The sequence below is a fragment of the Protopterus annectens genome, chromosome 7.part0, assembly GCF_019279795.1.
Source record: "Protopterus annectens isolate FY-2018-M chromosome 7.part0, PAN1.0, whole genome shotgun sequence".
In the NCBI taxonomy this organism is placed as follows: Eukaryota; Metazoa; Chordata; order Ceratodontiformes; family Protopteridae; genus Protopterus; species Protopterus annectens.
In genome coordinates, this window is record NC_056739.1 from 904,200,345 (window position 1) to 904,227,018 (window position 26,674).

General features: G+C 40.5%; 1 protein-coding gene across 1 annotated transcript in view; it reads left to right on the plus strand.

Moving 5' to 3' along the window:
• Positions 1 to 26,674, plus strand: part of CACNA1D (calcium voltage-gated channel subunit alpha1 D) — a 5,051,180-nt gene that overhangs the window by 1,413,270 nt on the left and 3,611,236 nt on the right. The gene's annotated exons all lie outside the window — the stretch shown is intronic.

The window sequence follows — 26,674 nt, forward strand, 5'->3', positions numbered from 1 at the left end:
TTGCATGTCAGCAGCAGTACACTTACTATCCTCCAAATGATTTTACTGCATTATCTGAGTGTTGCGCTTTTGCATGGTATGTACTATATGCCTGCCACAGAAGAGTACCACTGTGTGATGCACGACTGATTTGCAATGACTTTCACATTTTAGTTGTTATATATATATATATATATATATATATATATATATATATATATTTGTTAAGTCTCTGAAGGTCAGCCTTTTTTCACCTGAAAAGTATCACCTTTTTGAATCTCAAACTTTTGAATGAAACTGTCAATGAATATGTTTCACTGCTTATGTGATGCATGTTTCATAGGGATAAGATCACCTTTTTTGCTTTGAGCTGAGACTGGGCAGATGCTGAAAATGAGTTTTTTTTTTTTTTTGCTAATTGTTAGTGACTCAAGCTCCATCTGTCTTGTGAAGGTATTTTGTCCACCTTCATAATAATCCAAGTTAATTATTGACAGTTTTAGTTCTTAAGTAAACAGTGTGCATGAAGTTTCTAGAATTAAAAAAGTATCAATAATATATTTGTGTATTCTTGATACAATTTGAGCTGGACATGTTGAGCTTGATGGAATTTGCATTTGTACCAGGTCATTATTTCCCTTTCATGTTTGCATGATTGAATCTTGAAATCTTTATTTACAAAGTTCAACATTTATTGTAATCTGGTATGTATGCTGAGTACTGAAAGACAGCTGACAGTTTTTTCTTCCCTGATTAATTTGTGGTAAATCAGAAAATTTAGATGTGGGTATGAAAGTTGATTTCATTGCCTTTTGTCATAAAGCTTACCTCAGCCTGTAATTTTTCATGTTGCTTTAATTAACTGCAATTTATTTTGTGTATATTTTCTTTTATGGATTTTTTATAAGAGCTTGCAACTTTTTCTGAGAGGTCTTTCTTACTCAGTTTGTGATGTATCTCTTTATATTGATAACTCTGCCTTTACTGTTTTATGAGACATATATAAACTGTCTTGGATCCACTTCATTGTTGATTTTCTGATAAGGCAATGTGTCTCACTTGACTTCATTATTAATAAACTGATTTTGAATCTACCATTTTTATATTGTCGCACATTGCCTTATCCCTGACTACATATCTTAACATGGGCTTGTGATGTATCATTTGTTTATCTCTTTCCATTGCTTCATTTTGTCACTTACTTTACACATTTTCTATCCATCTAGCATTTTGTTTTCCTCTCTGATGTTTTTATTAACATAAATTGAATTAAAAAATGTACAAGTGGAAGACATGATACTTGGATGACCCTGAAAATGACTGCTTGTGTACATGTTAACATTTTCTTGTGCTGTGAATTTGATAGCATTATTAAAGTAGAGGTATGCAAGGATTAGCCTCCTTTATGTGGAAGTGCAGGGATTTGCCCAATTTAAAAAAGAGTCTGTCATTTTTGGTAGCATTCAGCCAAATGAGGTGACAGCTGTTTCATGTATATCACTTTTTTATCCGTCCAGAAAAAAATCTTTTCAACTTGTCATCTCCATGAGACATTTACCAGATGATTAACTAAGGATGTACTATAGTGCATAAGACACACATGAAACTCTTATAAGACCTGAGGGATAGTCCTTGATATGCAGCACTGTAGGGAGAAAGCATGACATTAGCAAAGCTGCGAAGAATGTTTAATGTTACAGTCAGACTATTTGAGTCCTGTAAGTATCATCCTGTTTCTTCTTGACTCTCAAGTTTTTTATGTGGTTATGTTTCAAAGATGCTCAACATTAGATCACTGTTGCAGTAGCCTAAGGTGTTTGGGATGACTTTGTTGCTGCCATTCTTGGTTCCTCTGCCAAGGATATAACCAACAGGTCAGCTTTTCAAAGCTTAAGGGTCCCTTCCATGTGCTTCCTTAGGAGCTTGAGCACCACAAACTTCATAGCATTCTAGCTGATGATATGTGCTCCTTCTGCTAGTTTCATGGAACTGACCGTTGGCTAGTGATCCTTCAAGGCTGGGCAGATAAGTTCCCCACTGGAGCAGCCTTCTGCTAATTTATTTTTTTCTGTGGAAAACGTGGGTGTTTTTTCTGTGAAAGTTATGTTTTGACTAAGAAAAATTTTATTGGACTGTTTCACTGTGACTGGCTTTTACCTCAGTGAATGGTTGAGTGAACTGTTTGTGTTTTAATCTGTTTTTTACAAACCTTTTTACTCACATTCATTAGCATATATGTTTTAAGGGTGAGTTGTGGTGCTTCTGGGGACTTTCAGTATGTTTTAACCTCAAACCTGTTTTTGGGCTGTCTTGAGATTTACTGACCCCTGCAGTTTCTTGTTCTTAGAAGATTTCTTCTTGGCTGGACCTGTGAACCAGTTTACCATTCTAATCAGTTCTTCCTTCTCCCATCCACAAGATGAATAAAAATTGTCAGGAAGTCTTTAGATGTCGGCCTGTTTCCTTCTTTGCCTTGGTCTCTGATGGATGACTTTGTTGCGGCTATTCTTGGTTCCTCTGGCCACTTATTGTTTTCCCTGGTCCCTCTGGTGAAGCACTTACAACTACTGACATTCAGGGGATAGACATGTACTATGTGGTTCTAGGGTTGCCCTTCACAGACAATGGGGAACCATTCATGTTGGACTTGGGGGAAGGGGTAAATGTAAGAGTATGACTTAAACTGGAAAGGGAGCCTTAGTCCTCAGAGAGTACACCTGCTTTGTGTCAGTCTTTTTCTAGGCATTCCCCCAGGAAAATTAAGACAAAAAGTTAAAATACGTTTTCTCCTGTCTCTGTTTTTATGAACAGGGAAGATTTGTTGAGATTTGCAAGGGAATTGATTTCTGCTTTTGCTATACCTGTTTTGCTTTTCTGGTAAAAAGAGAGAGTATTCTCTCTTTCTGATACTGATTTTCACACAGAAGAGAATGGATTGGAGGTAGAATGTTGTGCTTCAGGGCTCTTTTCTCAATATGAAGACTGATTCTGAGGAAAGTGTGGCTTCATACTTCTCACAGGAAGACATTTCTTTTTCTGAAACATTATCTAAAAATAAAAGAAAGTTTTCAGTGGGAGTAGAATGATATTCCTATTCCCAGCAATTGTATTATGGTTTGTTACAGATGGATATTTCCCAGCTTGCAGCTGTCCCTCCTGTTTTATCTGCTTTGGAGAGTGCTCTGCAGACAAATTGTAGTTTACCTGACAGTCAACCTCGTGCCCCTAAGAAGTCTGATTGGGCATGTAAGTATCTCAGACTCACAAATAGTTGATGTTCATCATCCTCACTTATGCAGTAACCTTTGGCTATTTGGTTTGTATCCTGCCTGGGATATAACAACCTAATATTCAAAAAGCTGTGACTGCTGCACACACCTATACTCTAACTGCTGATTGGTTATCCCCTTGGAGGGAAATTCGCAGTCAGAATATGGAAGCTTCAGTACTTTTTTGCCATCCCAAGGGAAAGCAACTTTGAGGCTTCACAGGCGCAGCATTTTGGTATAGGCTTCATTTTTTTCCAGATAAGTGTTTCTACTATAAAATGCTGACTTCTTGAAAATCGGCGTGCCGAAAGGACAGAAAAAATGTCCAAAATTTATTAGGGCAAAAAAATAATTTTTACTTGCTTTTTTGCAGGGGGGCAAGCCCCCCACACACACACACTGCCCATGTGAGGTCACCCCCCCTTCAAACTTATATATATATATATATATATATATATATATATATATGGATTCACTCCAGAAGCTCGAAATACTGAAATCTCGAATTTCAGTATCTCGAGCCCAAGAAGTGGAATCCACAAAACAACGAAAACTAAAAACCGCGAGATTCAAAACCTCAAATACAGGAAATTTTGAATTTCAAGGTTTTACTACACACGCGCACACACACACACACACACACACACACACACACACACACAATCACTCTACTACATGAAAGCAGGGGGGCAAGACCCCCTGCACCTCCCATGTGGAGGGCTGTGCCTCCCACACCCCCCCCTACTTAAATATTCTCACTCCGAGGTTGCACTACATAAAAACACACAAAACACCACCACACAACCTATTTTCTCTTCGCACACACACATCACAGCAACAAAACACACTGACACACACCACAGCCCCTACCCAAACCCCTTAACACACACACACACACACACACACACACACACACACACACACACACTTACCTGAATACATGACCTTAGCGGAACTTTAGCAGCGCGAAATTCAAAACCTCTGGTATTCGAGGTTTTAAATTTCACGCTTCTAAACTTTTGCTGTTATGTGGATTCGGCTTCTTGGGTTCGAAATACTGAAATTCGAGATTTCAGTATTTCGAGCTTCTAAACGGAACCCATATATATATATATATATATATATATATATATATATATATATATATATATATATATATATATATCATGGTTGCACCAACTTGAAGAAGGGGGAACTCTCCCAAAAGCAAGTTAATCATTGCCAGTATGCACTTAGAAACCACACCGACAATGTTTCCTAAGAGAAATAGAGTTTGGCATTATGCTGTTAGTCTTTTTTTTTTTTCTGTGCTGCTGACACTCAAGCAGTTTCACCTTGGGCCCGTGTAGGAAAGCACAGATAAGTCCACATAAGGGAGACCTTCCATACAGAAAATGATGCCTTTTAAAATATTTTTGATATATTTTTTATTTTCTGAAGTATATGGGCAGTTTTATTATATAAAATTTTTCTCAGAAACTATTATGTTTAGAAAAGGGATGATATTCTTCATATTGATCACTGCTGCAGTAGACTAAGCTATATGGTTTATAGCCTGCATAGGATATAACAGAAGGCCAGCTTCAGGGCACCTTCAACAAGCCCAAATCATTAGTCAGCTCAAAATGAGCTGACTAAAAACTGGTATTGGCGCAAGCCCTTTAGAGCTGTCCTGCAGGTGAGTAGAGTGCTTCCGTGCAGGCTTACGAAGACAGGTCAGTTAACACTCTTCCACTGTTGAGCAGATAAGTTCCCTTTAAGGAAAAAAAAAACACTTCCACATTAGTTTTTGTTGCTTAAGTTAAGCTTTTGTGAAAAACAACTAGTGTAAAACTAAAGAAAAGTATTTCTATTGACTGTCACATATGCACTTTTAAACAGGAATGCATCTTTTTACTTCTGTGTTAAAAGTTATCAAAAGTTGTTGAAAACTACATTTGTGATGAGAAACTGTGTTTATTTTACCTTTTGGGACTGGAGAAATCAATTAACATGATTTTACTATGTTTTGTTTGCTGCTAAGGTTCCCCACAAAACCAGCACCATTTTTGGCTTGACCATGGAACAAACTACCAGTTCCTTGGTCAGACCTTCTTTCACCCACAAAAATAAAAGTTAACTAAACAACCTTTTCTATCACAACAGGCTACGAATTTGCCACAGCCATAGGTGGGTGACTCTACTGTGGCCAAAGCCGGTTCCTCAGACACTCATCTTTTACCTGTGATCCTTTTGGTGTTTGTTGTTCATACAGCCACCATGACCCAGGTGTTAGCCACCTCCTCTTTGGCGATTGGCCTCTCCTCAGTGGGTAAGGGAAAGCCACTTTTGTCAGTTACGGGAGAATTTGTAGGATGTTTGCCCTTGCTTAACAAGAATGCTGTTCCCATCCATGGGGAAGCTGTTGCAGGCAATACTAGGTATGTTTGTACCGGGTTCCTATTAAGTGATCGAAGATGCATTCTTTCGAATGCACCTTGATCGAACTTAAAAGAACGAAAAAGCAAAATAGTGAAGCGGCTTTTAAGCAAATTCTTTTCCTGGGAAATAATTCACTTGTCCGCTTCGTTACTTTGCCATTTTTGGCACTATAGTGCAATCTCGGAGTTGGTATATTTAAGTAGTGGGGTGTGGGGGGGTGAAGCCCCCCTATTAATGCATTGTTTTAAAGGTTTTTTTTGTTTGTTTTGTTTTGGAACAGGAATTTTTTTGCCTGGGAAAGAAATCGCTGTTCCGAGTGTTCGGGATTGTAAGCTTTTGCTTACATAGGGTCGGTAAATCAGCGTTAGCTTTTTTTAAGTGTTCGCTGATTAAATTTAGACCCTTTGTACCAACTTTCCTATCTATAAGAAAAAGAAAATTAAATATGTAGTTTCTCCTCAGTTTCTCTGGACAGGAGTAATTTATAGGATATTTTACGGGTCACTGATCCTTCTTATAAGGAGGTTTATGGTAAAAGGAAAAAGGATTTGTTTTTTTTTTCCCTGTAGAGGTTTAGGATTTTGAATCTGTAGGTGAAAGTGAAGTGGCAGGTGAAGTCTTTTCTCCTCATGTTTCTGAGTCAGATTCTGAGTGTGAGTTTGGTATCTAAATCTCCCTGTGAGGGATTCACTTTCTCTGAAACTGTTTCCAGATCATGCCAATGTTTTCAGTAGGAGAACAATGAGGTTGCCTAGTCCCTCTGAAAATAATGTGAGTAGTTACAACTTGAATTCCCAGAAACTTCACCCATACCCCAATGCTGTCAGCATTGAATGATGTGTTTGTCACAGCCTGTGGTTTCCTTGACAGCCAAACCTGCTGCTCTTAGGAAAGCAGATACAATGCACAAAATTGTGCAGTCTTTCAAGTTTTTATATACTAATCGTAGACCTGACCCAGCAGCTTTAGCTGCTTTAGTTAATCTAGCTGCTGTTTAATATTTTGGTAATTTTAATTCTTCTCCTTCAGACAAGAATGATAAATGGTAAACCTATTGGTTAGTTTAGGGGGAAAGTATATGGTTATGCAGCTTTAATTTTTAGAATTTTATCAACCCATAGGTTAAAGTTTATACTAGACTAATTGTGAAAGTATGCTTTCTCTTTCTCAGGTTGCTACTCACTGTTTGAAGTGTGTTTTCAACTGTGTAGATACTGCTTGCAGGGCTTGTTGCTACTGGTACTGTTTTGATTTGCCTGATTGCATTCTCAGAACCTCCCAGAATATGTCAAAAATGAGATTTTGAATTCTTCTTTCAAAAGAGATTTAGTTTTTGGACATCTGCTGCAGAGGTTATCAATGGGTATGATGAGAGAGGTAAGCTGATTCGGGGAATCTCACAAACTTTTCAGCCTCCTTATCTAAATTTTCAAAGAATTTCCTGCTCCCTCATCTACTTTTGGCAAGGAAACGAGCATTCTCAGCTGAATGCTGCCTGCTCCCCTCATCTACTTTGGCAAGAAAGAAACAGTCTCAGCTGAATGCTGGTAAGCAGAAGTTTAAAAGGCAATGGCAGGGAGGTTCCAGCAAGAAAGCTAGACCCCTCACCCCCACCCAGAACCAATAAGAATCTGAATCTCCATTTCTCTCTTTGGAAGCAGATTGTTTCAGACAAATGAGTTTTAAAGCTGATCCAGCTAGGACATAGGTAGCAGTGGGAGGAAATTCCTCCTTATCCACACTACAGGCCTCCCTAATACAATACACAGATTAGTCCACACTCAAGTTGCACATCTGACAACATGGCAGACAAGCTTTAACGGTACCTGAAACATGGCTGTGTAACTTACAACTTGTGCTCAACCCTAAAAAAACAACCTACTACTTTTTCCTCAAATCCTTCTCCCATGAAAAAAACAATATGTAAAATCCTTTTTCTCTCTTTTTTTTAAATACAACCATCAAAGTCACTCCTTGTATGAAATTATTAGAGATGATAGTGGGCAGTAATCTTGAATTCAGCCTGCATATACAAAATTTTATAAGAAAAATCATCAAAAACTAGAGATGGTTTATAGAGTCAAAAACTTTTATTACCCATTTAACTAAAGCTGTACTTGCCACTACTTTCCTCCCCACACCTCTTTTTGGTGCTCCCATCCTTACTAACCTTTGGGCATCACAAAAATCATAACTTGAACAGTGCTATAACAAAGTTGCTAAATCTGCAGCAAATAACCCTTTCAGAACCCACCACTGTATAGCACTAAAAAGCCTAAATTAGTTTGAACTACCCCATCAACTAAGATGTACATAGCTTCTTACCACCTATAAAATTATCCAGATTCCATCAGCTTGTCCAGCTCTAAACAGCATTCTGCACAACAATATTCCTAGTCAGTCATTACGATTCAGTGACCAAAAACTCATGTCTGTCCACTTACCTATGAAATCTGCTGGGTGTTGTCTTTACTCTTACCTTGTTGCTAAGGCCTGGAACTCCTTTTCTGTATCCATCAGGTCAGTATCCTCCTGCCCATCTTTCAAAAAACATTCTGAAAGACTTCCTTGCCAAAAGTTGGGTTTTTTCTTGCTCAACACCTAGATAAACTATATCCCTAAATGTGAACAAATACCTCTTTTTACCTTACATCTCCTTACTCTCCCTTCTTCACTTCCTGACTTCTATCAGTTTCTCTCCCCTGGCTTTCTCCCTATATTTTCCATAAGCTTGCTTTTCTCTTACTTCATGTTGCAATTCCTGTTTGTATTACACTAACTTAATTTTAATTTCTTTATAAACTGGCTAACATTTCTCCAACTGTTAAATCATTGTCATATAACTTGCATCTATTCTTAGCCATTGTTTTCATATTATGTCTAATTTGGTATAATTACTTAAACAGTAGTTGTTTTTTGTATTGTTTTTAAAGACTGTAGAATTATTGTTCTTAAAATGTTTTGTAATATTTTGGAGCTTTTCCCCTGGGCCTCCTGCTGAAAATGGCCTCCTACCCAGTTGGACTTTTCCAGTAATCAGATGTCAATATGAAATGAATGTCTTTTGGCTTTTCCCAGTTAGGGGTCGCCACAGCAGAACTCCAGTCCGGTCATGATTGGCAGTGGATTTTACAGTGCTGAGTTGCCAGCCCGTCGCCCAGCCTTCAACGAAGGCACACCCATTCATGTTGGCACCTACCTGCATGTCTTTAACGTCACTCGACCACGGGGAAGACATGCAGACTCCACACAGAAGATGCTCCAGCCGAGAATCGAATGGGACCTTCATCCTTTAGTCCCCAAAAAAGGCAGAACAGTTATTAATACCATTCCTTCTCCTGCAGACAAGAAGTTAAGTTATTAGAATGTTCATTATTCTCACTGCCCTAGTGGCATAAGGGTTCTGTACCTGCACAAATCCATACTGGCATCTTTCTAGAGCTCAGAATCCCCTCCTGTCAGTCCCTGTGATAGGGAATCAGCTAAGCTCCCCCCATCAGGGGAACCCTAACCTGTCACAGAAAGTCATTTATTCATTATTTTAGTGCCAGCTGTTGGATTCTGACATTTGAATCTGCTTAGCGCCTGCATTGCTGGATTACAGCGTTCAAATTCAGATTAGATCCCTTTGGGAACTTCCCTTCCTCTTTATTATTGTATACCTTTTTAACACCTTTATTGAGTGATCAGTTAAGATACATAAAAGAAAACAAACCATATTAACATGTTCCTAGTTACAAACATTATAAACCACATGTTATCTGTGTAACTATCCTCAAGCCAGTATTACATAAATTGTTCTGTTTCTGTCTTCTCTTAAACCTCACTCCTCCTCCAGAATATTATTTTGCATGTATAGTTCACACAGTTTCTATTTTTTATGTAACTTACTCCTACCCTTTTCTAAAGATCCCACTTTGAGTTATTTTATGTCTGTTACAATATGTAGTACTTCAAATACAGTTGGCTTAGACTTTGATTTCCCTTTTCTAGTGATTTGCTTTTCAGCAGCCACCAGAATTTAAGTTATCAATGCCTTTCTATGTCTAGGCAATTCAGATCCTGTATCCCAACTCAGAAATAATAATTTCCTTAAGGACACCTATTTGTTCACCCAATAGTTCTGACAGAGTACTCCAGGGAATTTTCAGTCTGCCAATTCATTACACTCACAAAACATATGTTCCAGTTAACCCTTTCATTCCCACCATAACTCCCAACATTTGCCATCTAACGCTGGACAATTATTTTGAATCTGTTTGGGATATAAAAATACCAAATACTTATGCAAACATTTCCAAGCAAAAATCTTAGATCTTCTAGACGTTGTTACTTACTAGAGGGGCAGGCATATGTCTTCTCATTGTTTAATTGTGAAGTGCTTATCCAGTCTCTCTTCCCATTCTTCTCTAACTTTCTCTGATTGATTCCTGTAGTGATCATACAATATTTTATATGTCCTACTAATGATCCCTTTTTAAAAGCAGCTTCTATTCTAGATTAAACTAAAAACTCCGTCAAGGCAGGTCTTACACTTAATATTTCTACATCCCTTTCTCTTTACCCAAACTCTACTTATACTCTGATATTAATCCCTGATAGAAAGGTAGTCTCTAGCCTGCAGTCCAAATGTCTTCTTAGCCACTTCCCATTCTAATACCTTTCCCTCTTTAATTATTTGCTGCTAGTACCATGATTACTTTGCCAGTTTTCTCCAGTAAGTTCCAGATTCCTCTTGCATAGCCTCTGTACCAATAATTGCAGTCATCCCAATCAGCAAAATCTACTTTCTCAATTCTTGTAATGGCTTAGTTGTTAGAATGCTTTCTACAACTTTATGAATACAATACTTTGTGTGGATGTTATTCTCCTTAAAAAGTTGTATCCAAAATCCTTCTTTCTCCTTACTACTTGAATTTTCCTTCTATTTCATCATCATCGCTTTCCACTCTGAAGTATAGCTTTCTGCTTGTGTTACATATATGAGCCTCAACTGTGTAGTTCTAAAATATCACTTCAAATCTGGTAATCCTAAACCACCTTGTTCTAGGATGGATCATCTTATTTCACTTGACCCTTGTCTTCTTTCCCTCCCAGATAAATTCCTTCAACTCTTTATTAATTATTGTCCACAACTTCTCCTGTGGTTGATAAAAATATGCCTGACCTGTATATAAAACTAAAAGGACTAAAAACATTTTCACTACTTGTAACTTGCTTTCCATATCCATAAGCAGGTCCTTCTAGTTTCTCAGTTTTGTATTATATTTTCTTTAGTCTCTTCTCACATATCCTTAACTGCCATTACAGAGGCCTTTTTTAATCCATACTCCTAAATGCTTCGTTTTATTGTGTCCCCATAAATATGGGTATTGGTGAACCAATTCATGTAAGGGTACATAGTGTACAGTTAGTCTTTGTTTTATCTTTAACAATTGTATACCCTAAAAAGACTTAAAACTCTCTCAAAATGTTCTATAGTACTGAGATGTCTTTTTCTGGTTTTATTGGGTACAAAATAATATCATCTGCAAATAAAGCCAAATTTTCTTTACTACCATACCAATTGTATCCTTGAATTTCTGTGTCCCTTATTTTCTTTGACAATGACTGCAAATATAAACCAAATAGCAAAGGGGAAAGAGGACACTCCTGCCTGGTTCCTCTGTTCAGACACAACTTATCATACAGAAAAACTCTCACTTTATTTATTGCTTCTGATCCCTCATATATCCTCCCAATTAACCTTGTTATTGTATCAGGGAATGCAAATGCTTCCATTGTCCTACTCATAAAATCCCAGTTTACTCTATCAAATGCTTTATTTGCATCAAAACTCCCAAACAACAGCTTTATTTTCTTACTCTCTGCTTCCCTCTGGATCATCATTATTCTGTTAATGTCAAATGTTTGCCTTCCCACCACAAAACCACAATGAGCCATATTTATCAGTTTTGGCCGTACATTTGCCATTCTTATAGATATTAGATACATAAACACTTTGGAATTATGGTTTAAAATTGAAGTGGGCCTATAGAAAGCTGGATATGATGGACCTTTACCATCTTTGCAGCCACCACAGCTTTCTTCTAGGATGTTGCCGTTTCTCCTCCTTTTGAAATACTGCTAAACAAAACCTTCCAAATCGTTATCACTTTCTTCCCTTCTAGCTTCCAAACTTCCACAGCAGTAGCATCTATTCCTGGAGACTTTCCTGCAGATTGATTATACATAACCATTTTTATGTCATCTCCTATTTTAACTGTTAATTGTTGAGCCTAATCTGTGTCTAACCTTGGCATACTTAAGTCTTCCAAAAATATTTCCATTAGATTTTTCTTGATTTCCACATTTCTCTGCTTTATACAGATTTTCATAAAATTTCTGAAATACCTCTTAACTCCTTTACAGGATCTCAAGTTATTTTTCTTGTAGGTTCCCTAAATTTGGCAACAAGTCTTTATAATTTCTGTTGCGTAAGTCATTGTGCTATAAGTGTTTGTGCTCCAGGGTTATCAAAAACAGTTGCTTAGCTTTCTAAACTCATGCATATTATCCATGTACTCCCTTATTTTCTCATTAGCTTTCTGCAATTGCGACTCTTCTTGTTCTGAGAAATTCCCCTTATTTTGCAATACTTTAATGTTTATCAGACCCACTAAGTACTTATTTTTACTTCTTAACCATATCCCTTTTTCTTTTATTTCTACCCGGTTTTTAAATTCCACTTTCATTTTATCCCAGTCACTAGCTGTAACTTCTGCTGAAATTTCTGTCGTCCCTAAAAAACATTTAAATAATTTCCACTTCCCATTCCTTAAATTTCTCTCACTTTAACAGGTAGTTTGGGAAGCTCCAGTACATCATTTTTACTTAATTACTGTGCATTTTTATCTTACCCTGGGATTCAGTAAACTCCTTGTAGGCTTTGCGAGAAGCCATATGGAGTTTGCATGTGTGCCTGATGATGGTTGGTGAGTAGCAGTGCTAATTGCATATTCATACTGCGCACCACATTTAAATGTAAATAAGCACAGTTTCATGGCTGTCAGCAGTGTTGCTGGCTAGGAAACCATGTAAAGCAACACAGATAGCAATCCAATTTACATCAGAGCATAGTCCGTTAGAGTGTTTGCTTGGAATGCCACAGTGATCACCAGGGCTTAACATATATAATTCTCATCGCTCTCAATCTGTTATTGCAAGAAATCTGGACAAACCATAACATAAAGGGGGGACAATGACCCAGAAATTGGGACGGATTTTATATATTTGCTCTTTTAAACTTTAAAATGTGCTAGAATAACAAGGTTTGTGTTAAAATGCAACTTATGAAGGCTGTGAAGTCAGCAACTCAAATGTATGTAATTACTGAGTGACATCAGTCCTAAGATCATCTCAGGGATATGGCAGAAAATCACAGATTTTATAAGGAATAGACCAAAAGATATAAGGCAAAAATATGGACATTCTGTGAAAATCTGGACATTTGAGAGGTATGATAGTTATGTGTATGGTCCAAACACAGTACTGGACAGTGCATGCAGTACAGATTATTGTGAAATCCCATTCGTGGCATTTTGTACTGATATTGTGTAATGACTTGTAAGGGTACAAACACTCAGGGGAAGTGTTTGTATTGACTAGGGACATGCAGATGAATTGTAGGAATGAACACGGGGAAAGATCCGGACAGGTGAAACAACCTAATGTACAGCAGGTGAGGGCATGTCAATGGAAGACAGTTGTAACAGCAACCCCAGTCACACATCTGTATAGTATGGTATAGTAGGGTCTGCACAGCGAAAATGTGTATTTTGCGACTGCCACACAATGTTACATAACAATGGGGAAGATGTTTGTGTGAGATAAGCATCCTTACGTGAGCAGTGCAGAGGATGTCTATCAGGGATGTTCTATATAATTGGGGTAGGGTACATATTGTGAATCTGTGCAAACTGATTTGCCTGAATACAAGTGTAATCTCAGCAGAGGTCTCCAGCAAGTGGTACACAGGGAAAGGCTCTTGGAGAACATTAAAAGAAGCGTGCACAGTCATGGACAATATCAGAATAATACCACCAGTAATCCAATTCTCGGTTAGAGCGCCTTCTGTGTGGCGACATGTGTGAATGAGCGTTCCTTCGTTGAAGGTTGTGCGTTAGGCCCGGCAAGCCAGTACGTAAAAATATACTGCCAATCATTAGCAGACCGGAGTTCTGCTTTGGTGACCCCTAACCGGGAAAAGCTGAAAGAAAGAAACAAACAAACCACCAGTAATCCCATGTCTCTCACATAACATGTGTGTTTTAAGAGTGATCAAAGATTATTCTGTACACACACACTTGTACAACTATTATGACATGTCTGCAATGTATACTCATGCACACTGTCTTGACACTGTAACATCTGGTGGATGTGTTAGAAGGGACATTGCTATACCTTTATGCAACATTATGATCAATACAGGGTAGTTGACTGGTGTGCATAGCATATATATATGGCATAATCAACACTGTCACAAATGTTACCCAGGCCATTAATGTTGTTAAACACTGTGTGCATCACCAGAGTAGGTATCACACATGTATCTGGTGTAACAATGTAATGGGGGTTCCGCACCATCAGACAGTAATGTTTTATGTCACAAAAAGAATATGTAGGTGTAGCCAATAAGATGTGTGAGAACTCAGTGTGGCAAAGGTGGTGCACTTCAGTTATACATCACTGGAAGATGTGTAGTGAGGTGCATGAAGAAGGGTACATTGTACTCAGTTATTGGTGTGATGAAGGCTGTCAACTATGGAGGTGTTATGACCTGTGATATGAATGTCCTTCACATACAAGGAAGTAGTCAGCACTGTCCACTTACCATCTACCCCAGGACACAGGTCACATACCTGTTGGTCTGATTATAGGGTGTGATGTCTACATTATACTTGGGTTGTGTGTTTGTTTACCTGACGTAACAAATCCCACCGTGTTTTTGTGTCATTGCAGGTATTGTCGCCCTTCCCATGTGTGTTAAGAAGACATTGAGGCTTGAGAGTTCATTTAAGTAATTTATTGTATACAAGTACATCAGGATGGATGGCAGGAGCATTAAACTTAAACAAACTGTCTAACTGACTACATACTTGCATGCTCTTACTCTAGCCGCTCACCCAAAATGGCATTCTTGCTTGCATGTGCTCAGTACTCATATGCACTGCTGACTCATAGGAAAGCTTCTTACAGGTATATCACACAATGTGATCTACAGTCATGGTTGTGGCAGCAATCTTTGTGTGTGTTGGTACTCTCCGTATTATACTAATATCACAGTTAGTCAGTGATTGCCAACAATCTGTAGTCCTGCAGACAGCTGTTTGGGCACAGGATGTGTATGTCATTTGTGATGACTTTGACTTAAGTAATGGACAGGAAAGTGCCTAGCAGACAGCACTGATGTACGGACCTGATCACTGGACCTGAGATATAGGTTACGTCATACATTTCAACATATTTAGATGCCATATATGTGATACATTGGTCTCCCCACTTGGTGATATAGGTATTTATGGCCATGTCTGACAGTGTTGAGTAAATTTCTCAGAGTGGATTTGTGTCAAATGCTTTGGCTTGTTAAGTTCAAAAGGATGATAGTGTTTTCTTTATGCATGCCCTCGACCTCTTTGAGGACATTAACAGATGTAACAGAAATTATGTAGCATTAACAACTCACACATGTCTTTTGCACACAGCTGAGATATTACTAGTGTCCATTTAGAAAAGGTCCATGATGAAATGTTGATCTACCTCACAGATGAGGAGTCAGGATGTGTCTATACATGCATGTCTCAGGTGCTGTCCCCCCAACTTAGATGAATTCATGTTTGATGTACACCCTTCTACAGGGATATAATCTGTGTAGAGGGTGTATTGAAGTGTGTATTCAACTGTGTCAGGAAGGTATTGATGATGAGTCATGCTATAGGTGATCTGTGATGTCACAGCTCATTGATTCTGTGTGATAGGCCTGGATGAAGTTAAGACAGTGCATAATGGCTATCCTGATCTGGCCTAGGGTTTGGACACAGTCCCTCATGCAGGTATCCTTGAGAAACCCTCCCGGCTGGGTATTAACCCTTACGTCACTAGAAGGGTAACCAATTGACTCACTGACAGAACACATACTGTGAAAGTTGGTGAAGCAACATGTACCAGTAGAGCTGTCATCATTGGCATACCCCAGGGTCTGTGCTTGGCCCTTTACTTTTTGGAATCTATTTCCTGGCAGTTCAGACTAAAGGATACAGCCTTTGGCTTGCGACGTTTGCTGATTCTTATATATTGAGTGCAATCATTGAGTCCACCTTTGATGATAACATACTACAGGAGGGGCTAACATAGACAAAAGATTTGTGACCAAGCCACACGGTCTACAAATAAACGCAAAAATGTGTCTTTATTTTGTCCTTCTGCAAAGTGAAATTCCCTGCTAATTACAGCATTGAAAACAGGCCTGCTATGCTGAAGCAGAGTGATGCAAGCACTGGGAACACATGTACATAGTGGTCTGAACTTTGACCACAAAGTGTCCACACTGGTGGTGAAAGCCTATGTTGTGCACTTTGTAAGTAATGCCATTGTATTCACATCTGAGGATTGTATTATAGCACTGTATGCGAACCTCATCATAACACTAACACAGAGTATAATGCTCTGTTTTGCATGTACTTCAGCAGAAAGACCACAGGGTTTTCTCACCAAGAAAACACAGGGCCTACAAACCATGCCATAATGTATGTGGGCAGACTGAAAGCCATGTCACTGTAATCTATATTGTATAGGATGAGGTGACATCTGCATGGCCTCCAGCCATCTCTGATCTTGCCCTGGTCTGAATAGTGCACATCCACAAATCAGGTATAGCTGATGACATCAGCAGTGTCTGGGGAGTAGAATATGGTAATAACAGGGTCCCACTTGCTGGTGTAAAAGGCTCTTTTGGTAGTGTCAAGCAAGTGCACAAATACACACATACAAACACCACAGTTGACTGCAGTGAGAAGAGAACTCCTACCTAAGTACATAGACTACAGAACTTTGTATTTAAGGCATGCACCACAGCTGAAGTCTGACTTGGAGTGTCTCTGACAACACTTTATAGCTGATGACATCAACAGTGTCAGGTGTGGAGAATATAGTAATAAGTATCCCATATGATGGTGTAAAAGGCTCTCTGTAATGTCAAGCAAGTGCACAAACACACACACCCTAGTTGACTGCAGTGAGAATAGAACCCTTATCTGTCTAAGTACACAGACTACAGAGCACAAGCTCCATGGCACAATTCTGACTTTTGCAAGCCTGCAGGACAACTTACAGTGGATAGTATCAGCAATGCATGTTGGGAGGCCTGCATGAAATGAATGTGTAGGCATGTGCAAGTGTCAAAATACTGTCAATTCATGGGATTGGAGCAGTAACTGTAGGATGCACAGTTATGGTCTTCTGGCTAGACACACACACACACACACACACACACACACACACACACACACACACACACACACACACACGCGCGCACCCCTATGGTTGACTGCACTGAGAACAGAACCCCCTATTTATCTAGTACACAGACTACAGAGCTCAGTACTTTACATAAATGCCACGGCACAAGTCTGACTTTTACAAGACTGCAGGACAACTTATAGTGGATGACATCAGCAGTGCATGTTGACAAGAAGATGTTGGGAAGTCTGCATGCAATGGATGTATAGGCATACTGTCAATTCAAGGGATTGGAGCTGTAACTGTAGGATACACACTTATACTCTTCTGACTAGACACACCCACAGTTGTCTGTAGTGAGAACAGAACCCCCTACCTAAGTACACAGACTACAGAGCACAGTGCTTTACGCAAGTGCCATCTCAGAAGTATGAGCTTTACAAGGTTGCAGGACAACTTATAGTGGATGACATCAGCACTGGATGTAAAAGAGAAGATGATGGGAGGCCTGCATACATTCATAACTTCATAGGAGGTTACTAGGCTAATGGCCCTAGAGTCTTTACAAGCATAGCTGTGTAAATATCCAAGTTCCCTTATTGAGCATAGTTAGATGGTTGTTATTAGAGTGATTCTATGATCAGCACTGACTGCACCTGTCCATGATGGGGCATAGGTACCACCCCTGGTGTGAATTTACAATCACTCATCCAGTTGTCAAATTTGTGCTTGAATAGGGTAATTGAGGAGCACTGCTTCTCATGCAGTGGGAGCCTATTACAGAGAAGCGGCAGTCACTGAATGATGTATATGTCTCTCTCAGCATGTTCTGTTTATGTCATAGGCTAGGTTGTCATCCCTGGAGAAAGTTATTCTTTTCCCATTTCATTTGCAGATGTCCAGCATTTCCCATAGGGCAGGTCTGAGACTGCTCTGTAGACCAGGCACACATTGCTTCTCAACATCTTGTATGATACTAAGTACAGTGATAGATCTTTCAGTCTTTCCATGTATGTCATGTTTTGGAGGATCTGGATTCTCCTGGTCAGAAACTTCTGTGTTTTCTCCAGTTGCTGCAGGTGTCTGGTGAGAAACATACAGAAGAGAGCATTGTACTCAATTAGTGGCCCGATAAGGGTTGAGTACAGTGGAGCTATAACCTCCCTGATCTTGGAAGTGATGCCCTTATTTATGAAGTGCGCAGTGTAGAGTGCATGTTTTACCACTATGGGTGTATAGTGATTGAAGTTTAGATTGCTATCAACCTCTGTTCTCAAGTCTCGCACCACTGAGTTTGAGCTTACAGGGGTGCTATGTAGATCATAATTAGCAGGGGTACTCCTATGCCAAAGGGGACAATGAGGCATTTTTTGCATTAAGTTTCATTCCGTGAGGTTTGGCACCAATCATTTGTCTGTGTCAGCACTTTCTGTAATATGTTATCATCGTTGGGGGACTCTGTATGATTACTCCCAGTTGACGGTCATCTACAAACTTCGTAAGCCACAGGCCATTTGCCTTCTCCTGAACTTTAGAGAAGTAGTTTCCAAACAGTATAAGGCCCAGCACAGATCCTTATGGTGCTCCACTGGTAACTAATTTATTGGTGGAGGTGTACTCCCCAGCTTTGACAGTTTGCATTCTGTTGGTGAGCCAGTTGGCTACTCATTTAGTAATGTATGGGTTAATCCCCAGATGGGAGAGTTTCTCTATGATACCTGAATGGGGGATTATGTCAGTGCCTTGGCTAAATCAACATAAGTGGTATGTCCCTGATCTGAAGTTGTGTTCATTTAGTCTTCAACCTGTGGGACCCAGATCTGGCATGGATCCGACTTGGCCGCATACTCCAGCATCGGATTCAAGCTCCTCCCCTACCCATAATGCTGCTGTCTCCGTCCTCCCCTCAGATCTCATTTGCCGCTCGTAAGAGACAGCAGCATGTTTACAGCTCCAAGCTCCCTTTAAATGTAAGATTAGACTTTTTTGATAAGAATTTTCTGTCTTTCTTCTTCCTTTCATGTGTTGTGCCTTTGCTATCATCTTCCATACCCTATCCCTCTGTGCTTCACATCGGTTTCTTAAAAAAAAAAAACACACTCTCTCACTTTCTCTTTCCTGCCTCTCGTTTTTCTCTGTTATGTGTGTGGTGGAGGGTAGCTTTCCTCTAGCCATGGCCAAACCTCCTAAGCCAGGGTTTAGGAAAGGTACAGAATGTGGCCATAATCTTTCCCCTTCTGATGGCCACACTCTGTGCGTCGTTTGTCTGGATGTAGAGCACCTAGAGTCCTCCTCCTCGATCTGTGTGGGTTTCACTCCCCACTCCTTGAATGACAGGTGGAACAAGTTTATTCTGAAGGGCCTCCTCCCTTCAGAGGCTTCTACTTCTTCCTTCGCCCCAGCTTCTGGGACTCAACCTCCCACCAAGAAGTCCAGGGACGGGGAAAAGACATGTCTTAAGGAACGGGACAGGCCCAAGAAGCGGTCCCCTGACTGCTCTTCTGTGGTTGAGCCCCCGGCCAAGTCTCGGACGGATCTGACCTGGGGCTCTTCTCGACTCTGGTCTCCCTGCTTTTCTCCAGAGCCGGAGATTTCCTGGGCTTGCCCCCCCCCCCATCTTCCCTTGACACCACTCCAGGCCCAGGTCAGTGGCTTCTTCCATCCGAGCCTCTCGCAGCCTTTCTGAAGCCAAGGCGGACAGGATGATGCAGAAGTTTATTTGGACCTAGATTCAGATGGGAATCTTGCCTGTTTCTTCCCCCATCGGGGCTGGGAGCATGCAGTCTGTTTTCCTTTCCATTGCTCCTTCTAAGATCTGATATCTGTTTTCATAGTCATCAGGTTCGAGGTTTTCCGGTGTTGAAGGGTCAGTGCCGGTGGTTCCAGGTACCTCATTGCCGACCATTGCCTTGAGTGGTTTGGCTCCAATGTTTTCGGACCCGACTGAATCTCGAAGCCATAGCCTCGGTGTCAGATCCAAGGGGATGCCGTCTACTTCAAGGTTTTTCGAGTCTCACCTTCCAGTCAGAGTCTCAGCGCCTGGAGGCTCAGCTCTGGCTCTCCCCTCGGTTCAGAGGTCGACAGATCCAGTCTTGCTCACCCCTGCTTCAGGGATTTGTTCACCCTCTGCTTTCGATGTGATGGAGTGGGTTCTCTCGGCTCCTTTGAGACCCTTGAAATTGTCATCTTCGAAGTCCATTCTAGCGTCATCCTCGGAGACCATTCTAGTGCAGGTACAGTGGCAGCAGAGGCAGTGCTGCCAGGTTGGGTCCCAGATGTGCTGGACGTTGGTGCTGGAGCCATTGGAGCAGGGACAGGCTAATCCACCAGGACTGGCCTGTCTGTGCTGTGTAGCATTTAGTGATTTGGTACACATGGATGATATGGAGGCATTTTGATGATGCATAATAGAAAATAAAGAAAGAGATGAGGGTTGGGGCGAGAGAAAAATAATTAGTACCATCATATGTGACATACAGTGTAATAACACAATTATACAACTATTTTATCTGAAGTATTACATTTAAGTATACATCCTAACAAATACACACTGTAACTACAGATTGCTGAAAGTAAACCTTGAAATGTGCATATTTTGCACATATGCATGTTCCAGTTGTACAGATTACAGTTAACAGCAGGACATTTATGCCACTTGTATAGAGTTTAATTTAATGTAAATGTTATTAAAGAAATGCAGTACTTGTATACTTGTGATTCATGGTATTTGAAACCAGAACCTCTGACTACATTCTTATATTTGACTCCTAAAGTTGGTTTGTGCTACAGACTAATGCATGCATACTTGTTGTTACAGTTCGGATATGCATGCTCAGTTTGCTACAACTGTATAAAAAACCAAAAAAAATCTGTCTTTAACTTTTAAAGCTACAATGATCATGTTCTTGTGCTGCATACATGCTACTTGCTTCCCTCAGTCTCTTCATTCGAGCAGCATGAGACCATTTATTGAACTTTGTGTCGGCACTAGCTGGGGAAAGAACAGAAAAGAACAGAAGAGCATTATGCATACCGGTCTTGCCTATATTTAGCTTTCTAAGTATTACAAATACTCTCTTATTATCATACTTACACAGCTGTGGGATGTCTGCAGTCTCAAATTCAGTCAGCTAATGGCTGAGGGCATCCCTTTTGCACCTACAGTGGATATAAAAAGTGTACACGCCCCCTGTTGAAGTGCCAGGTTTTTGTGATATAAAAAAATGAGACCACAATACGTCATTTCAAAACTTTTCCCCCTTTAATGTGATCTATAACCTGTACAATTCAATTGAAAAACAAACAAATCTGTTAGGGGAATAAATATAAAAAATAAAAAGCATACAGTAAGCTGGTTGCATAAGTGTGAACACCCTTAAACTAATACTTTGTTGCAGCACCTTTTGATTTAATTACAGCATTCAGTCTTCTTGGGTACACACCTGCCATCAATTAAAGGGACTCTGATTAACCCCAAATAAAGTTCAGCTGTCCTAGTGGGATTTCCCTGACATTTACTCAGTTGCCTGCTACAGCAAAAGCCATGGTTCGCAGAGAGGCTTACAAAGCATCAAAGGGATCTCATTGTTGAAAGGTGTCAGTCAGGAGAAGGGTACAAAAAATTTCCACAGCATTGGATATACCATGGAACACAGTGAAGGCAGTCATCAAAAAGTGGAGAAAATATGGGACAACAGTGATGTTGCAAAGAACTGGATGGCCCTCTAAAATTGATGAAAAGACAAGACGAAAACTGGTCAGGGAGGCTGCCAAGAGACCTACAGCAACAAGCTTCAGGAATTTCTGGCAAGTATTGTTTGTGTACTACATGTGACAATCTCCCGTATTCTCCACATGTCTGGGCTATGGCATAGGGATGCAAGAGGGAAGCCTTTTCTTACACAGAAAAACATCCAGGCCCGGCTAAAATTTGCAAAACAGTACATCAGGTCTCCCAAAAGCATGTGGGAAAATGTGTTATGGTCTGATGAGACCAGGGTTGAACTTTATGGCCACAATTCCATAAGGTACATTTGGCACAAAAACAACACTTTGCATCACCAAAAGAACACCATCCCCACAGTGAAGCATGGTGGTGGCAATATTATGCTTTGGGGTTGCTTTTCTTCAGCTGGAAGTGGAGCTTTAGTCAAGGTGGAGGGAATTATGAATAGTTCCAAGTATCAGTCATATTTGGGCCAAAAACCTCAAGAGTCTGCTGGAAAGCTGAAGATGAAGCGGAATTTCACCTTTCAACATGACAGTGACCCCAAGCATTTATCCAAATCAACAAAAGAATAGCTTCACCAGATGGAAATTAATGTTTTGGAATGGCCTAGCCAGAGCCCAGACCTAATCCCAATAGAAAGTCTGTGGGGTGACCTGAAGAGGGCTGTGCACAAGAGATGCCCTCACAGTCTGACAGATTTGGAGTGCTTTTGCAAGGAAGAGTGGGCGATTATTGCCAAGTCAAGATGTGCCATGCTGATGTTAGGACTCCTACCCCAGAAGACTGAATGCTGTACTTAAATCAAAAGGTGCTGCAACAAAGTATTAGATTAAGGGTCTGCACACTTAAGCAACCAGCTTATTGTACATTTTTTATTTTTTATATTTTTCCCCTAATAAATTTGTTTGCTTTTTAATTGAATTGTACAGATTATAGGTCACATTAAAGGTGGAAAAAGTTTTGAAATGATTTATTGTGGTCTCATTTTTTTATATCACAAAAACCTGGCATTTTAACAGGGTTGATTGATGGATTGCATCTTATTTGTGTACACTAAATTGAATCTTCCCTTACCAAAACCATTAAAGGCTCATTCAACTAGATCTATGGCTACTTCCACTGTATTCTAGTCCACAGCATCCATGGATGATATTTGAGCAGCTGCTACTTGGTCAAATCCTCATACCTTTACCACTCATTACAAACTAGATCTGGTCTCAAGGGGAGGAGCGACATTTGGTTCAACCGTACTCAGGAATATCCTTCTTTAGAGTCCACCCAGGAGTTTAGGTAGTTGGGGACTCTGTCCCATACATTGAGGAATGAATGCAAATTGATAACATCAGATAAAGATGTTCCATCTGTGTTGTCCATTTTAATTCTTCCTCAACTCTCCACCCTCCATCCCTCTCCTTTTCTCACAAATGACTTCTGGAGGAATGAGATCTTTGAAGGACACAGAGGACACCATATGTCCCTTGTGTTGAACTCCAGTTATGGCAATTATTTTATAGACTCACTCTCTCAAGCTGTAAATAAGATCTGAGGGATATTAGGTATATTATATTATGGGTAGGAAAGGAGGTTGAGATTTTGTAGGTTGCCAAAAGCAAGAGTAACATCCGAGTTGAATCTGAGTGTCTGATCTGAATCCATACATTGAGGAAGAATGAAAATGGACAACACAGATGGAACATTATGATAAGTACATAAGTTCTTTTGAATGGACATATAAAAGGCAAAAAGTTTTACTCCCTTTGTTACCATTAATTGTGATGATGTTATCCTTACTTTTTGCTTAACTTCTTCCAGGACCATCCAGCATAGGGAGCCTACTATTATCTTCACATGGTAAGCCAAACATGTTTATGTCCGTCTTGATGAGCAGTTCAAAGAATATTTAGTTTCTGATATTGGTGTCAGGACTGTTGTGTGTTTTGCTGTACTGTCTGTAATAGTGGCACCACTGTTAGCTTGTTAGCATATACTGGACTATAGTAGTGAAGGTATTAATTGTTTCTTGTGTTTGTTGCGTTTTATCACAGGTGATCCTGACAGTGGAAGTGTGGGACTTCTACCACCTAATGTCAGAGTATCAGCAGACTCTGATGATGATGGTGGCCAAACACAGGCAAAGTTGAGGGTGCAGAGACTGAATCTGACACTGAGGTTGACGTACAGCCATCCCTGTAATTCCTTTGGATACAATCAGCAGGCCTACGCCTACCCATTCCAGTGAACCCTCAGATATTGGACAGGTGGAGGGTGATAGTGTCGATCAGAGAAGTGTGGTTACTGCAGCTTCAGTGCCTGTTGACTTTGGCCATAGCCAAAGTGTGGACAAGGTGCCACACATGAGGGTTGTTAAGGTTGCTCGTAGGAAGCCTGCTGTCCATTCTCCACCTGATCCAGGTGTCTCTTCATGTGCCACTCATCATACGTTTAGGGCTATCATGGAGGCACAGGCACATTCCCATAGGTCCTCCAGAGAAATGCTTAGGGCTGTAGATGTGGCATAGGCTGACATATGTGACTGCCTCCACTGTGTTGCTGAGTCAATGGATTGATGAATGACACATTGGAATGGGCGGTGTCTGTGATGAAACATCTGCTGAGAGGGGGACGACGTCTTCATGGGTGTAGGTCAGCCACATCATCTGCTGTAAGCTGGCATGGCAGTGCCGATCATGCTCCCATAGTGGCAGTACTTCCACTGCTCCATCAGTGGTTGAGTTGTCCACACCCAGATGTGGCAGGGCATGGGTCGTCCTCATGACGGGAGTCTGTCCAGCAGACATTAGTCATGTTCGGGTAGCAGCAGTGCATCTGACCGTGGGTGCGGACATGCTAGTGCAACTTCTGGCACATCCAGTTCTCGTGGTCGGGTATGACAGTGATGAACTGCCACCTCTACCATGTATGGCTCACACCTCTCCAACATATCAAGAAGTAGAGCTAGTACAGAGCTTGGCTGTGTTCATGCAGACACTCGCACACCAATTTCACCTGGAGGACCCATACAGACACACACAACAGTTACATCATTTAGCCGTGAAGCTTAAAACATGTTTTGTCTCACTGGCGATTTGTTACTTTATCCGAATGTCTGCCTGCTTCTCTTTCTTACTCACACGCATTCACTGACTTTTGTGTCAGCTTAAGGCTTCCTGCCCCCCCCCCTCACACACACACACACACACACACACACACACACACACACAAAACACCCTGTGCAAGTGATGATAATTGTGCTGTATCCCCGTTTTCTGTCTTTTGGATTCAGGGATACATAAGCTTTGTGTCTGATGGTCAGTGTGCATAGCTGACTTAGCGCTTAGTATATCTGCATTTGCGATGATGACTTGGTAATTGTACCTTTGACTTTTATTGGTCTTAGAAAGTTAGACAGTTGATAGTATCAAACTTCTTTTGCATCAGTACTATTAATGATCTTGTGAGAGTTGTGAAGTCTGAAACTGAAATGTGTTCATTACTTTCTAACTTCTCTCCCTCTCTCTTTAATGATTTTCCAGTATAAACATATGGTGCTAAACTGAGGGTATTTGGTGACCATCAGTACTTTTGAGAAGTATGACAGTGTAAATCTTTGATGCCTGAGGCCTACTACTTAATAATGGACACATATAAGTCACAAGTTTCTCCTGTCACATGTTCAGGTCATTTCTGTACAAAATCACCCACTTTTTAATTGTTTACACTACCAAGTTACAACATGCAAGGATATACCATTTATTCGTATTATTACACAATCCTAGTTCAACACTTACCTTCTAAATCCAGTGGTCGCAACAATTTTAGTGCAGGGATGACTCTGCCTGATGCTAACAGTACACATCCATTACATAGGTAGGTGAAGGTTTTGAGCATTGCCTGGCATCAAAGTTACTATGTGTACATGCATATGAGGAAGGTTTTAGCCTCTTAGGTGGTTAATGAGTGTGCTCCATGTAGCCTCTTAGCCAGTGAGAGGGCATATTGAGCATACCTACAGCTCCCTACACCCACAGCAGCTGCTGGTTCCCCCTCTGGCTCCTTACCTGTGTGTGACTGTGGTGGCCTTGCCATTGGTGGTGGGATGTGTGCCCCTTCCCCTTGTTGATCCTGCTAATGCTGTTTTCTCAGAATGATGTTGTGTAGCATGGCACATACAATGAATATTTAAGTACACGTACATGGATTGTACTGCAGAGCTCCCCAGATGTATCTAAACACCAGAACTGTGACTTCAGCAGCCCAAACACATGCTCTGTGATATTTCTGGTTTAAGTGTGTGCCTCATTAGGGCATTCTTCAGCAGGTGTGTGTATGCATTTCTGATGGGTGTTATCAGCTATAGTGCCAGTGCATAACCTGCATCCCCCAATAAATAACCCTGTGGGATATCACCCCTAGTGAACATCTGATACATTTGGGAGGTGTGGCAGATATGTGAGTTGGGGTAACTGCTTGGGTTGCCAGCACATACAATGTTCTTCGTGTTTCACTGTTGCAGTCATCACATTTGGGTTATCTGCCTGCAGGTAGCCCGCAGCTGGCCTGAATACCAGAGTCTTCAGATTTCTGCATCGGATGCTGTCGCTTCTTCCATGATGCCAGGTCGTCAAGGGTATAAAACATGCTGCCGACACCATTACATCAGACTTTCTTGCTGTGCGGTGCCCGAAGCAGAAGCAGTTTGCAAGTGCCGGTCGGCCATCTCCCGAAATTTTCATTTTTGAGTTTCAGACCCGAAGTCTTCAAAAAAGATAAGTACCACATT